Genomic DNA, 13145 nt, shown 5'->3' with positions numbered 1-13145 from the left:
CAAACTATTTCTCCAGGCTAAATGATGATCCTCTAAATTTGTGACACGCCATTTCCTCTCCAGATTACGAGTCATCTGCTTTAGGGTACGTGTTTGAGAATTATACCACGGGGTCAGGTACTTCTGATTAGAGACCTTAGTTTTCACTGGAGCTACAGTATCCAGAGTCGTACGTAGTGAGGAGGTGAAATTATTAACAAGATAATCGACCTCTGTTGGGGTAGCGTTCAGATAGCTGCTCTGCTCTGTGTTGGTACAGGGCATAGACGATGATAACAGTGGCTGGATTATATTCTTAAACTTAGTTACAGCGCTTTCAGAAAGACATCTACTTTGATAAAGTCCACTCTCCACTGCTGCGTAATCAATTATTGTAAATGTAAATGTTATCAAGAAATGATCAGACAGGAGAGGGTTTTCAGGAAACACTGTTAAATGTTCAGTTTCTATGCCATATGTTAAAACAAGATCTAGAGTGTGATTAAAGTGGTGGGTGGGTTCTTTTACATTTTGAGAGAAACCAATTGAGTCTAACAACAGATTAAATGCCATGTTGAGGCTGTCATTTTTAGCATCTACATGGATGTTAAAATCACCCACAATAATTATTTTATCTGAGCTCAGAACTAAATTAGATATAAAGTCTGAGAAATCAGACAGAAACTCTGTGTAAGGCCCAGGTGGACGATAGATGATAACAAGTAAGACTGGTTTCTGAGTTTCACAGCTGGGGTGGACAATGTTAAGCATCAGGCTTTCAAATGAATTAAAAGTCTGTCTTGGTCTTTCATTAATCAATAGGCTGGTGTGAAAAATTGCTGCCACACCGCCCCCTCGACCTGTGCTTCGAGATTTCTGGTAGTTAGAATGACTCGGGGGTGTTGATTCATTTAAACTAACATAATCATCCTGCTGCAACCAGGTTTCTGTAAGGCAGAGTAAATCAATTTGTTGATCAATTATTAAGTCATGTACTAACAGAGACTTGGAGGAGAGAGACCTAATATTTAATAATCCACATTTCACTGTTTTACTCTTTGGTTCAGATGTGGATACTGTATTATTCTTTCTTTGTAAATGTTTAAGTTGTTTGTTGCTGGTTTTTAGTTTGTTTTTTGTCTTTTTGGAAGCTGACACAGTCTCTATGGAGATGGGTTTTTGGGGGGGTAGCAGGAGGAGGGAAGCTGCAGAGAGGCGTGTAAGACTGCAACTCTGCTTCCTGGTCCCAACTCTGGATAGTCATATTTTGAGGGGTTTAATAAATTTGTCCATATTTCTAGAAATGAGAGCTGCTCCATCCAAAGTGGGATGGATGCCGTCTCTCCTAACAAGACCAGGTTTCCTCCAGAAGGTTTGCCAATTATCTATGAAGCCCACATCATTTCTGGGACACCACTCAGACAACCAGCAATTTAAGGAGAACATGCGGCTAAACATGTCACTCCTGGTCTGATTGGGGAGGGGACCAGAGAAAACTACAGTTTCAGGTCCATCGTCCCAGAAGAACCCCTTTACTCAATTAGCAGCACATCACAGCCCGACTGAGGTTTGCTCGTGAACACAGCTTTAGTGAAGGTTACAAATGATCTTCTTATGGCCTCTGACAGTGGACTCATCTCTGTGCTTGTCCTGCTAGACCTCAGTGCAGCATTCGATACTGTTGACCATAATATCCTATTAGATGTGACCCGTGGTAGGTCCCTATTTAAAATAGGACAGAGCCGTAGGCGCACAGTCAGTTAAAAAGAATAAAATTTTTAATACAAAATAAAAGTAACAGTGTAACAGCGGCACCTAAAAACAATTAAAAACTTTACCTTATTAAAAACGATAAAACTGTATGATTGCCCGTGAGACAGGACGAGCGCTGCGGGGAACCGTTTAAGAACAAATCGACATAGCACACAGGTTAAAAAGAGACGGCAACTCACACATGACCCCAAATGGGCAAAACAATATAAAAAAGGCAAATCTTCAGTGCCATCTTCACTCAGGCCCACCGCTGTGCATGCAAAAGCGGTGAGACAAAAAAAAGGATTTGTTTTCCCTGCAGTGCCTTCACCGTCTGCGACAATATATATATAAAAAGGGGTTAAAATACTACAAAAATCAATCTCTATGGTGCCTACTGATACAGAAAAATAAAATGAGAAACAAATAAAATCGACAGCCGCAGCAGTCACAGTCTGTCAAATTACACCAGTATAAAACAAATTAAAACACATTGATGTGTCCTGTGCCCGCAGCCAGAAATCCACTTGGCAAAGCAGCAGCTCAGTACTCTGTAAATAAAAGGCAGAAGATGACTTACGCCGGACAGTAAAGCACAGGAATATTCCGCAACTGTATTGTTTTCGTTACCTGTCCACAAGTTCGCGTCACACCCTAATAAATGTGGGTCAGTGGCGGTGAAGTCCACTACACTGCTCTCACGGGAACGCAATGTTTCCCACCTACAAGGGTGCAAATAACTGTAAACCTCGGCCACAACAACCATAGCTCAAGTGGTACATTGTTGTGTAACCTACCGTTCTGACAGAAGTTTAAGGGGACCCGCATCAAGCTTTCATGGAAACAAATTAAAAACACCAACTTGCCCAACCTGAGCTTATGAAAGGAGCAAAGACCAGCTGCGCCCACCAGGGGCGGTTCCCAGACTCAGGTCTCACCTGTCACATAGAGCGATTAGAACATGCTGTAGGTATTACAGGTACTGCACTGCAGTGGTTTGTATCATATCTATCTAATAGACTCCAGTTTGTGCATGTAAATGGAGAGTCCTCTTCACACACTGAGGTTAATTATGGAGTTCCACAGGGTTCAGTGCTAGGACCAATTCTGTTTACATTATACATGCTTCCCCTAGGCAGCATCATTAGAAGACAGCATACATTTTCACTGCTATGCTAATGACACCCAGCTCTATCTGTCCATGAAGCCATATAACACACACCAATTAGTTAAACTGCAGGAATGTCTTAAAGACATAAAGACCTGAATGGCCGCTAACTTTCTGCTTCTTAATTCAGATAAAACTGAGGTCATTGTACTCGGCGCTGAAAATCTTAGAAATATGGTATCTAAGCAGATTCTTACACGTGATGGCATTACCTTGGCCTCCAGTAACACTGTGAGGAACCTTGGAGTAATTTTTGACCAGGATATGTCCTTCAACGCACATATTAAACAAATATGTAAGACTGCGTTCTTCCATTTGCGCAACATCTCTAAAATTAGAAATATCCTGTCTCAGAGTGACGCTGAAAAACTAGTTCATGCATTTATTACTTCCAGGCTGGACTACTGCAATTCATTATTATCAGGATGTCCAAAAAACTCACTGAAAAGCCTTCAGCTAATCCAAAATGCTGCAGCAAGAGTCCTGACAGGGACTAGAAAGAGAGAGCATATTTCTCCTGTTTTGGCTTCCCTTCATTGGCTTCCTGTTAAATCCAGAATTGAATTCAAAATCCTGCTCCTCACATACAAGGTCTTAAATAATCAGGCCCCATCTTATCTTAATGACCTTGTAGTACCATATCACCCTATTAGAGCACTTCGCTCTCGCTCTGCAGGCCTACTTGTTGTTCCTAGAGTATTTAAAAGTAGAATGGGAGGGAGAGCCTTCAGTTTTCAGGCCCCTCTTCTGTGGAACCAGCTTCCAGTTTGGATTCAGGAGACAGACACTATCTCTACTTTTAAGATTAGGCTTAAAACTTTCCTTTTTGCTAAAGCATATAGTTAGGGCTGGACCAGGTGACCCTGAATCCTCCCTTAGTTATGCTGCAATAGATGTAGGCTGCCGGGGGATTCCCATGATGCATTGAGTTTTTCCTTTCCAGTCACCTTTCTCACTCACTATGTATTAACAGACCTCTCTGCATTGAATCATATCTGTTATTAATCTCTGTCTCTCTTCCACAGCATGTCTTTATCCTGTCTTCCTTCTCCCACCCCAACCGGTCGCAGCAGATGGCCGCCCCTCCCTGAGCCTGGTTCTGCTGGAGGTTTCTTCCTGTTAAAAGGGAGTTTTTCCTTCCCACTGTCGCCAAAGTGCTTGCTCATAGGGGGTCATATGATTGTTGGGTTTTTCTCTGTATCTATGAAGCGCCTTGAGGCGACATTTGTTGTGATTTGGCGCTATATAAATAAAATTGAATTGAATTGAATTGAATTGAATTGAATTGAACATTTGAAAGGTAAAGATGAGTTTTGGAAGCCTTTGTTTTGGTCTGATAAGACTAAACTGGAACTGTTTGGGCACATGGATGTTGCTTATGTTTGGCCAATAAAAAGACAGGCCTTCCACCCTAGGAACACAGTTCCCACAGTTAAACATGGTTTGGGGCTATTTTGCAGCCTCAGGCACAGGGAGCCTTGTTCGGGTGGATGCCATCATGAAAAAAGAAAATTATGTTGACATTTTGAGGGGGGATATGTAAAAATCTTCTCGTAGTCTAGGCTTAGGTCATTGCTGGGTCTTCGAACAAGACAATGACCCAAAGCATACATTGAAATTAGTCCAACAGTTCCTCAAGGATACCAAAACCAAGATCCTGGAGTGGCCCGCACAGAGCCCAGACCTCAGTCCTCAGTCCTATTGAGAATTTGTGGCAAGTGCTCAAAGTGAATGTCCATGATTGGAAACCGTGCAATTTAGACCAGCTAGAAAGATTTGCAATGGAGGAATGGACTAAAATCTCTCAGTAGACCTGTGCCAACCTAGTAAAGACCTACTCTCAGAGATTGTTGTCGGTTGTGATTCAGAAAGGGTACAGTATTGTCTACTATTGGCAATAGGGATAATAATTTTGGATGTCTCATTTTTGCCCTTTCTTGTTTCAACTCGGTGTATCAATAAAATATCCTAATTAAACTTAGTGGACATTGTTATCTTGGAAACAGATACACTATAAAAACAAACACTTGTTGTTAGCGGTCATTTTTATATTGAAATCAAGAGTGTTGTCTAATTTCACGAGGGCTAATAATTTTGGCCTAAACTGTATAAAGTACAGCAGGACAAGTATTGCCAGGGACTTCAATACAACCCCATATTTGTCTTCTATTTATGCATAAAAAATAACATCTGTGATTGGCCTTCTTTTGATTTTTTAGTTGTTTTGTGTATTTGTCAGACTTAGAAGTTTCAGATCATCATACAAATTTATATTATTTTATATTAAAAAATTTTTTTTATATTAAACAAAGATAATCCAGAATTAATACAAGTTCAGCAATTTTGGCAGCTACTAAATACACACAAATGATTATAACTAGGGCTGTCAACGTTAATGCATTAACGCGGATTAATCAGTCATCACGATTAATGCAATTACACTTTTTAATGCAATTAACGTATCTGGAACTCAAAATCCCTGAAATGTCTCTTTCAACGCATTTTGGGCAGTTTGTTCAAAGTTTGTCCATTCTGCGCTCCAGGTTTTGGCCTGGAGCGCAGAATGCATTAAAAATTTTAATCATGTTAATCGTGATGACACGTTAACGTTGACAGCCCTAATTATTACTGATCACTTTTTTTCAATTTCACTAGTCCCACTCAGGCCTGGTAACTGCCAAACTTGCTTAATCAAGAAATCACTTAAATAGAGCCTGTCTGACAAAGTGAATTAGACTAACAGATCTCAAAAAGCAACACATCATGGCACAATCTAAATATACTGCTGAGAAACTAAGTCATTGACAACTATAATTCTGGAAATGGTTACAAAGCCATTTCTAAAGCTTTGGGACTCTGGTGAACTACAGTGAGAGTAATTATACAGAAATGTAGAAAACTTGGAACAGTGGTGAAGCTTCCCAGGAGTGACTGGCCCATGAAAATTACTCCAATAGTGCATAAACGACTCATCCCTGAGGCCACAAAAAACCCCAGAACAAAATCTACAGAACCACAGGCCTCAGTTGCCTCTCACTTAAGGTCAGAGTTTAGAAAGAGACTGGACAAAAATGACATCCATTAAGGAGTTCAAGGAAAAAACCACTGCTGACAAAAAACAAACAAAAAAACAAACAAAAAAATTTTGATGATCCCCAGGAAAATATTCTGTAGACTGATGACACTTAGTCTCATCACTTTTTGGAGTGTTTGAGTCCCGTTGCATGTGACATAAAACTAAAATCAGATTGAGATGCTGAGGCATGACTTTAAATAGATGCTGCAATGTGTTTGAGTTACAACAATTCTGCAAAGAAGAGTGGACCAAAATTCCTCCACAGCTATGTGAAAGACTCATTGCCAGTTATCACAAATGCTTGATTACAGTTCTTGCTGCCCAGGTTGGCCCAAACTATTTTTAGGTTTAGAGGACAATTACTTTTCACATACGGCCATGGAGATTTGGATAACTGTCTTCCCTTAATAAATGAAACTGTCATTTAAAAACTGCATTTTTTATTTACTTGGATTATCTTTGTGTATAATTAAAATACGTTTGATGATCTAATACTGGCTAATAAATGTTGAGAGACTGAGATGGATTTCAACAGATTTATCACAGTAGTTAGCACCATGACTGCCACTTCTGTAGAAATGGATGACATTGGATTCAGCATTCACCTTCAGGATGATTTTGAAATGGTTTCATACAGGAATTATCCCATATCCATGTGGTGCATAGGGAAAGGGAACATTGAAAGTGCTTTTACCTTGTCATGTTTCAAGGAAGACATGAAGCTGGAGGCGAGGCGCAGTGAAGATGTGTAACAAGAACATTAAAACAACAAATTATGGCAACCAAACAGGTCATAGTATTATACTGGAAAGCTTGTATTTGATACAGAGCAGTAAAATAAACTGTTGTAAATGTCAGTAGGCACACTGTAAACAGATGGTAAGTCTAGCTGCTAAGGTTTTACTGTAATCTAACAATGACATTTATTGCAGTGCTGAAAAAAAACACCAACTGTGCAGGATTATGGTTGGTGAGGCATTTTAAGCACGTTTTTCTCCACAGTATGATTAGAAGCGGGTATTACATGTAAAGTCTGCACAGACCATCCAAACTTTCTGACTGTTTAAACAGGCGATCATAAAAAAATGTTTACCTGTCCTTATGTGTTGTGTTGCATCATTACAGTATATTTGTTTTAACACCTCAGATTGGCCCAGTGCCTCAGTGGCAAAGAAGTCCTACCTAACAGAGTCATGATGAAACAAGGAAGCTTGCTAATGAGAGGCACCTCACTGGTATTAACCACAGAAGGCAGTTGTTTTGCTGATGGGTGAGAAGCTATAATTTGATCTCAAAGGTATTATTATTTGTGTGTATTAGTTTAATGAGTTTGCTGAATGTTTTGGGGGATTAGGTGATGGAGGGGTCTGGGGGCCAAGTGAAGGTATTGTTGTAGTCTGTTACAAATTACAAACCCAATTCTGAAAAACACTCATATTTCCCTAATAGAACATAGAAAACATAAAATTTTGAATTCTGTGGCAGTAACATACTTCAAAACATTGAGATTAGGGGGGTGGGGCAACAAAAGGTTGGGAAAGTAAATTTTACTAAGAGCAAACAGATGGATGAACATTTTCTAACCAGATTGATTCATAGGCAACTGATCAGTGACATGATTGGGTATAAAAGGAGCATCTTAGAGAGGCAGAATTTCTCAGACGTTGGGGTTCGTCAAGCTGCAGTAAATGTTTCTAATATGTGAAATTGTGAGGACTTTGAATAATTTATTTTCTACAGACCATAATTTAATCAAAAGATCTGTCTGTGCGCAAGGGATGAAGCCAAAGATCAGTACTGTATGCTTGTGATCTTTTGGCCTTCAGGCAACAAACTAAATGATTTTGTGAACCTGGAAAAAATAACTAAAATAAAACAAAAATATTGAGTAAATATCTTTAGTTTTAGTATTTGTTAGTTTGGTAAAAACAAAGCTAAAAAACAATTTGCCTGATTTGGTATGAGTGTTTATTGAGACTGATATCTATCTCTGGGGCGATCGTGGCTCAAGAGTTGGCAGTTCGTCTTCTAATCAGAAGGTTGCCAGTTTGAGCCCCGGCTCCGACGGTCTCGGTCATTGTGTCCTTGGGCAAGACACTTCACCTGTTGTCTAGTGGTGGTAGGCAGCTGTGGCTACAATGTGGCTTGCCATCACCAGTGGGTGGATGACTGAATGTAGTGTAAAATGCTATACAAATACAGGCCATTTACTGAGCTGATTGAGTCAGCTGCTTTCAAAATTTTATTTTAATACCTGTACTAATTTTCCTGCTTCCTTGTCTCTGACATATGCCCTCCATAACATAATTATAAAGACTAAAACTAACACTGAAACTAATAAAAACTGAACTAAACATAATAAAAGAAATAACTGAAATAAGAAAATCAGTTCTGGAAACTAACTGGAACTAAACTGAATTGAAACCAAAAACTCAAAATAAATAATAAATACAAAAAAATGCTAATAAGAAAAAAACAAAACTATAAAAACAAAATTTGTTTTTTGTACAAAGGGAAGGGTGGCCATTTTAACAAAATTAAATTTTCATTTTATTAATTCATTTTATGTACTTATTTATTTGTTTAACTTTTTCAGACTAAAAGAAAACAATGATGTATTGCTGGCAAAATATTACACTGGCTTGTCAATAAATAGATGGATTTTAGTAGATTAAAAAAATGTAACATGCCTGTAAATAATTCCAAAATGCAAATTTTTAGTCCCTGTTTTGGGACTAAAAATGTTTCAAATAAGTAAAAAAAAAGGTTAGGAGTGACGTCACCGTGACGTTGTTGTATATAGGACTTTGGCGCGTGATGTCATGGCGGCGTGCCCCCTTCCGCCATGACAGTAGGCCAGACAAAGCACATGGAAGCGTCAGCTATGGTTCGTACGTACTGTGTTGTCGGTTGCAACAGTAGATCACACGATAGGGAAGGCAAGAAGCTGGAAAATGGGATCTTTTCATCGTTTCCCCTCCTGGGGTCTGTTTCAGAAAGCGGGTTTAGAAAACTCAGAGTTAAAAATGATACTCAGGGTTGAGTAACCCCGAACTGTCCAACTCGGAATATTCGGTTTCAGAAAGGCTGATAACAATTAGTTCAATCAACGCGGAGTTGCTTTAACCCCAAGTTAAGCGCGCGCACGAGGATACATAAAGCCCTGATTAGTGGAGCACAGATTAATAAGCGAGTCACCATGGAGACGGAGGGAAAGAAGGCGCGGTCAATGTATTTTACAGCGCTTGAGGCCGAAATTCTGATGGCAGTATATGCTGATAACATGCAAATTTTGCGGGAAAAAAGTAACACAGCCTCAGCTGCAAAAGAAAGGGAGCATGCATGGCAAAACATAGCCGACAGAGTCAATGCGTGAGTGTTAATTTAAACATTGATCTAGGGATTTCTACCCATTTAACACGTTATTTTATTATATTTTATTTTATTTTTTATTTTATACATTTCATTTTGTGATGTGATGTGAGCGCAGGTGCAACCCAACAGGCCCCAAACATTCCTGGCAGCAAGTAAAAATGAAATATAAAAATATAGTCCAAACAGGTAAGGTGTAATTGTATTATGAGCCATAGTGCTTGGTCTGTTTGTCCTATGTAAATCAATTGCAGTTAGAGGCTACATTAATTTTCTTTCTGTAAGCACTTATTGAAATTATCTGAGCACATTACAAGTACATATTTGCTTACTCTGTATGCTCAAATGTGACCCGTTATAGCCAACAGAAAAAAAGCGGAGACCCAAAAAACAGGTGGGGGTCCTCCACCACCACCACTCACAGAGGCTGAGCAGTTGGCCCTCAGCCAAAACAGTGGGCGCCCTGTGGCTGAAGGCATCGCTGCAGGGACATCCTCTGAGTCAATAACCCCGCAAGACACAAGTGCCTACATAAGAGGTAAATTCAAAATAATACATGATTAGAATATCATGTATTACATCCTTTCTTCACAGTCACCTTTGCAGTGCTACTCATTCATTTGATAAACTCTTTACCATAACGAATTATTTTGTAGTGAAGTTATTTTCCTACTGATTTTGCCTTCCCTCAGTCTTGGTTGTCTTTGAGAGCATAATGACAATGAAGTGTAAGGTGATTGGTATATGTTTGTTGATTGCCGTTTGGTCCCTTGTAAGTTATAAGTGACCTGTATAAACCTCATATTCTATCAGTTGATGGTGATGGTGTACTGCATCTGGTGCAGCCTCCTGTTGAGCCAGACCAACATGCAGTTGTGAGTACTCTTAATACTCCACAGATTATATGAGTTTACAGTAGAACAGCAATGTTGTTAATTTCTTTACTACAGGAAAATAATGAAGAAACATTGACAGCTGTTACAGAGGAGGAAGCAACAGAGACACTTCATGAGGTTTACATCTTACAATGGAAAATATAACAATTGAATAAAATGTGGTACTATAATAAAACCATGGACTTTCTATGTCTCTAACAGAGTGATGATGGAAATGAAGAGGAAGAGGGTCCAGCCACTTCTCCAACAAACCTTTCCTCAGTAAGATGTTCAGCACTGATTTACAACTAACCTAAGTAGGCATGTACTATGAATGTCAATGCTATTTTCTGTGTTTCAATAGCTCCCTGTAAAGCAGCTGTACAAGACCTATTTGATCAAGAAAATAAAAAAAATGCGACTTGGAAATGGAACACTTCAAGCAGCAGATCCAAAAGACCAAGATTGAGATTTTACTGCTGAAACATCAGTTAAGGGTGGGTGAAGTGGTCAGAGATGGACGAATTATTTCAGTGTTTGAACAACATAATAATATACTTATTAATAGTTTGTGTACAGGAAATACAGGCGACCAATAAAGCCAGTTGAACAAAAAATCTGTTTATTCTTCTTTCAACATGTTGAGGTGATGGGTCAAAGGAAATGATTGTGACATATGGTGTCTCTGACTGCTCTTCCATCTTGTATGTCCGTGGGAGGGTCAGGATGTTCATGGTTTGGATCACTGCTGATGTTTGGTTCAGAAGGACAGTGTTCTCCTCTAATTGTGGCAATGTTGTGAAGAATCACACATGCCACAATAATGTCACATGCCCTTTCTGGGGTGACCCTGAGTCTTTGAAGGCACTGGAACCGGGCCTTAAGCATTCCGATAGTCATTTCAACTCTGGCTCTTGTCCTGCAATGAGCCAGATTATATCGCTGCTGTGGGCCCGGTTCAGGGTCAGGGTAAGGGGTAAGCAAATAGGGTAAACATGGATACCCCCTATCACCAAGCAAGTAGCCAGTGAACTCTCCTAAGACAGAAGGATACACTTCAGTTCAAATGTCCCTGTGGCAATTAGTCTTTATATATTTTAAAGTATTTTCAACTCACCATGTCCAAATTTTGTGCTCAGTGTACATTCACGAAAAATTCATGAGTCATGAACAGAGCCTGGCCACTTGGCTTCCACATTTGTGATAATGTTGGCAGCATCACATATGATCTTCACAGTGCAGAGAACACAAATTAGCATCCATTACTATAATGAAATAATTTGTTAGTTTGAAATGCTACAGGGAACTATGTACCTGTACATTAATGCTGTGGAAAGACTTCCTGTTCACATAGTCTCCTTCATTTACTGAAGGAGCAATGATTGGAATGTGAGTGCCATCTATACAGCCAATCACGCCTGGGAACCCTGAAAATAAATGTAAAATTTAAGTAGTAGTTCAAGTATCACCACATCATGAATTAAGTGTTGTTCATCCTGATACCTGCAATTTTGTGGAATCCCTCTTTGATAAATCTTGTGGGTCTATGACCGGGGAACACCACAAACGAGTACAGGAGACGTTTCAGTGCAACTGTAACATTCTTGACTGCCCGACAGACGGTAGCCTTGGAAACGTGCTCAGCGTCACCAATATTATACAGAAAGCTCCCGTTTGCAAAAAAACGAAGTGCAATACAAATAATATGTACAGAACTGAGAGAATGTCCGCGATGTGTCACATGAGCAATATTAGGCCCGAGGATGTTATTCAAATAAATTATAGATTGTGCTGAAAAACGGTAACGTTCACACAGAAAATCATCAGGAAATGATAAAATGTCCAAACGCGCTCTAATCACTCTCTCCCGGCGGAGAGCTCTGCAGAGAATTTGGGCTTCAACATCTACTGGCTCTTCAAGGAAGGGGCACGCCATGTCTGACACTTCCTACAGTCAGGTTTCCGACAAAGAGGCGCAGAAAATCAGGGCTAGTTGAAGTAAACCTGCTAGGGGGCAGGTTAGCTTCACGGAGTGTGTCGTCATAGTAACTCACTCAGAATTAATCTAAACTCGCTTTGTGAAACCGAAAACCCAGAGTTTTCGTTAACTCAGGGTATACTTACTCAGAGTTTGCACTAAACCGGCTTTCTGAAACAGGGCCCTGGAGGCAACGGGAGGGATCTCATGTATCCGATAATACTAAACGAAGACGTCAGGCTTGGATTGCAGCGGTCAGACGAGTGGATATCAAGTTCTCTGCCATCCCCAAACGAGAGCAATTGCCCACCTGAGAATTCATGTTGAGCGAGTAATAGGTAGTTTGCGTAACAAGTTCAAAATGCTACACACTACAATCAGTGGCGGTCCTAGCCAGTTTGGCGCCCTGGGCGAACACTCCCTCTGGCGCCCCCCCCCCCCCCCCCCCACACACACACAAACACACAAAACATATTATGGATTGTACATTAATATAAAACTGTTGTACACAAACACACACACACATATGAAGAGAGAGAGTATGCATAGTATGCAAACGGCTACCAAACAGCCATCATAATTCGTCATACAATGAGAACAGGATGAATCAACAATTGACAATGACTAATTAATATTAAAATCTGTAACATAATGTATTGTTTGGAGTTTAGTCTGTTACTGTTGCTATTTTTACCATTTCGTCTTGGAGCAACTGTAACTCATAATTTCCTTAGGGATTAATAAAGTATTCTGATTCTGATTGTTTCAGGATGACCTGCCATTATCCAATCACACATCTGTATCTTTTGCTCGTTTCTCCTCCTCTTCTTTTCTCTTTTTTCTAAACTGAGGACCTGATGACTTTGAACTTTTCTTGTCCATCTTCCATTGGTTTTAATTTTGCACTCCAGTATGAACACCCATCCCTCAACCCGAGGATCAGCA

The 13145-nt window shown here is 39.8% G+C and overlaps 1 long non-coding RNA gene across 1 annotated transcript; it reads right to left on the bottom strand.

The window, feature by feature from the left end:
* Positions 1–311: 311 nt before the first annotated feature.
* LOC146491889 (uncharacterized) lies at positions 312–5156 on the bottom strand. The gene is made up of 2 exons (XR_014872425.1): positions 2529–5156; positions 312–2453 (listed from the first exon to the last, which is right to left on the bottom strand). It is a non-coding gene; the product is annotated as an uncharacterized LOC146491889 (long non-coding RNA).
* Positions 5157–13145: the final 7989 nt, after the last annotated feature.

Source organism: Neolamprologus multifasciatus, chromosome 23, assembly GCF_963576455.1.
Source record: "Neolamprologus multifasciatus chromosome 23, fNeoMul1.2, whole genome shotgun sequence".
NCBI classification, from domain to species: Eukaryota; Metazoa; Chordata; class Actinopteri; order Cichliformes; family Cichlidae; genus Neolamprologus; species Neolamprologus multifasciatus.
This window is presented reverse-complemented; position numbering and strand designations above follow the sequence as displayed.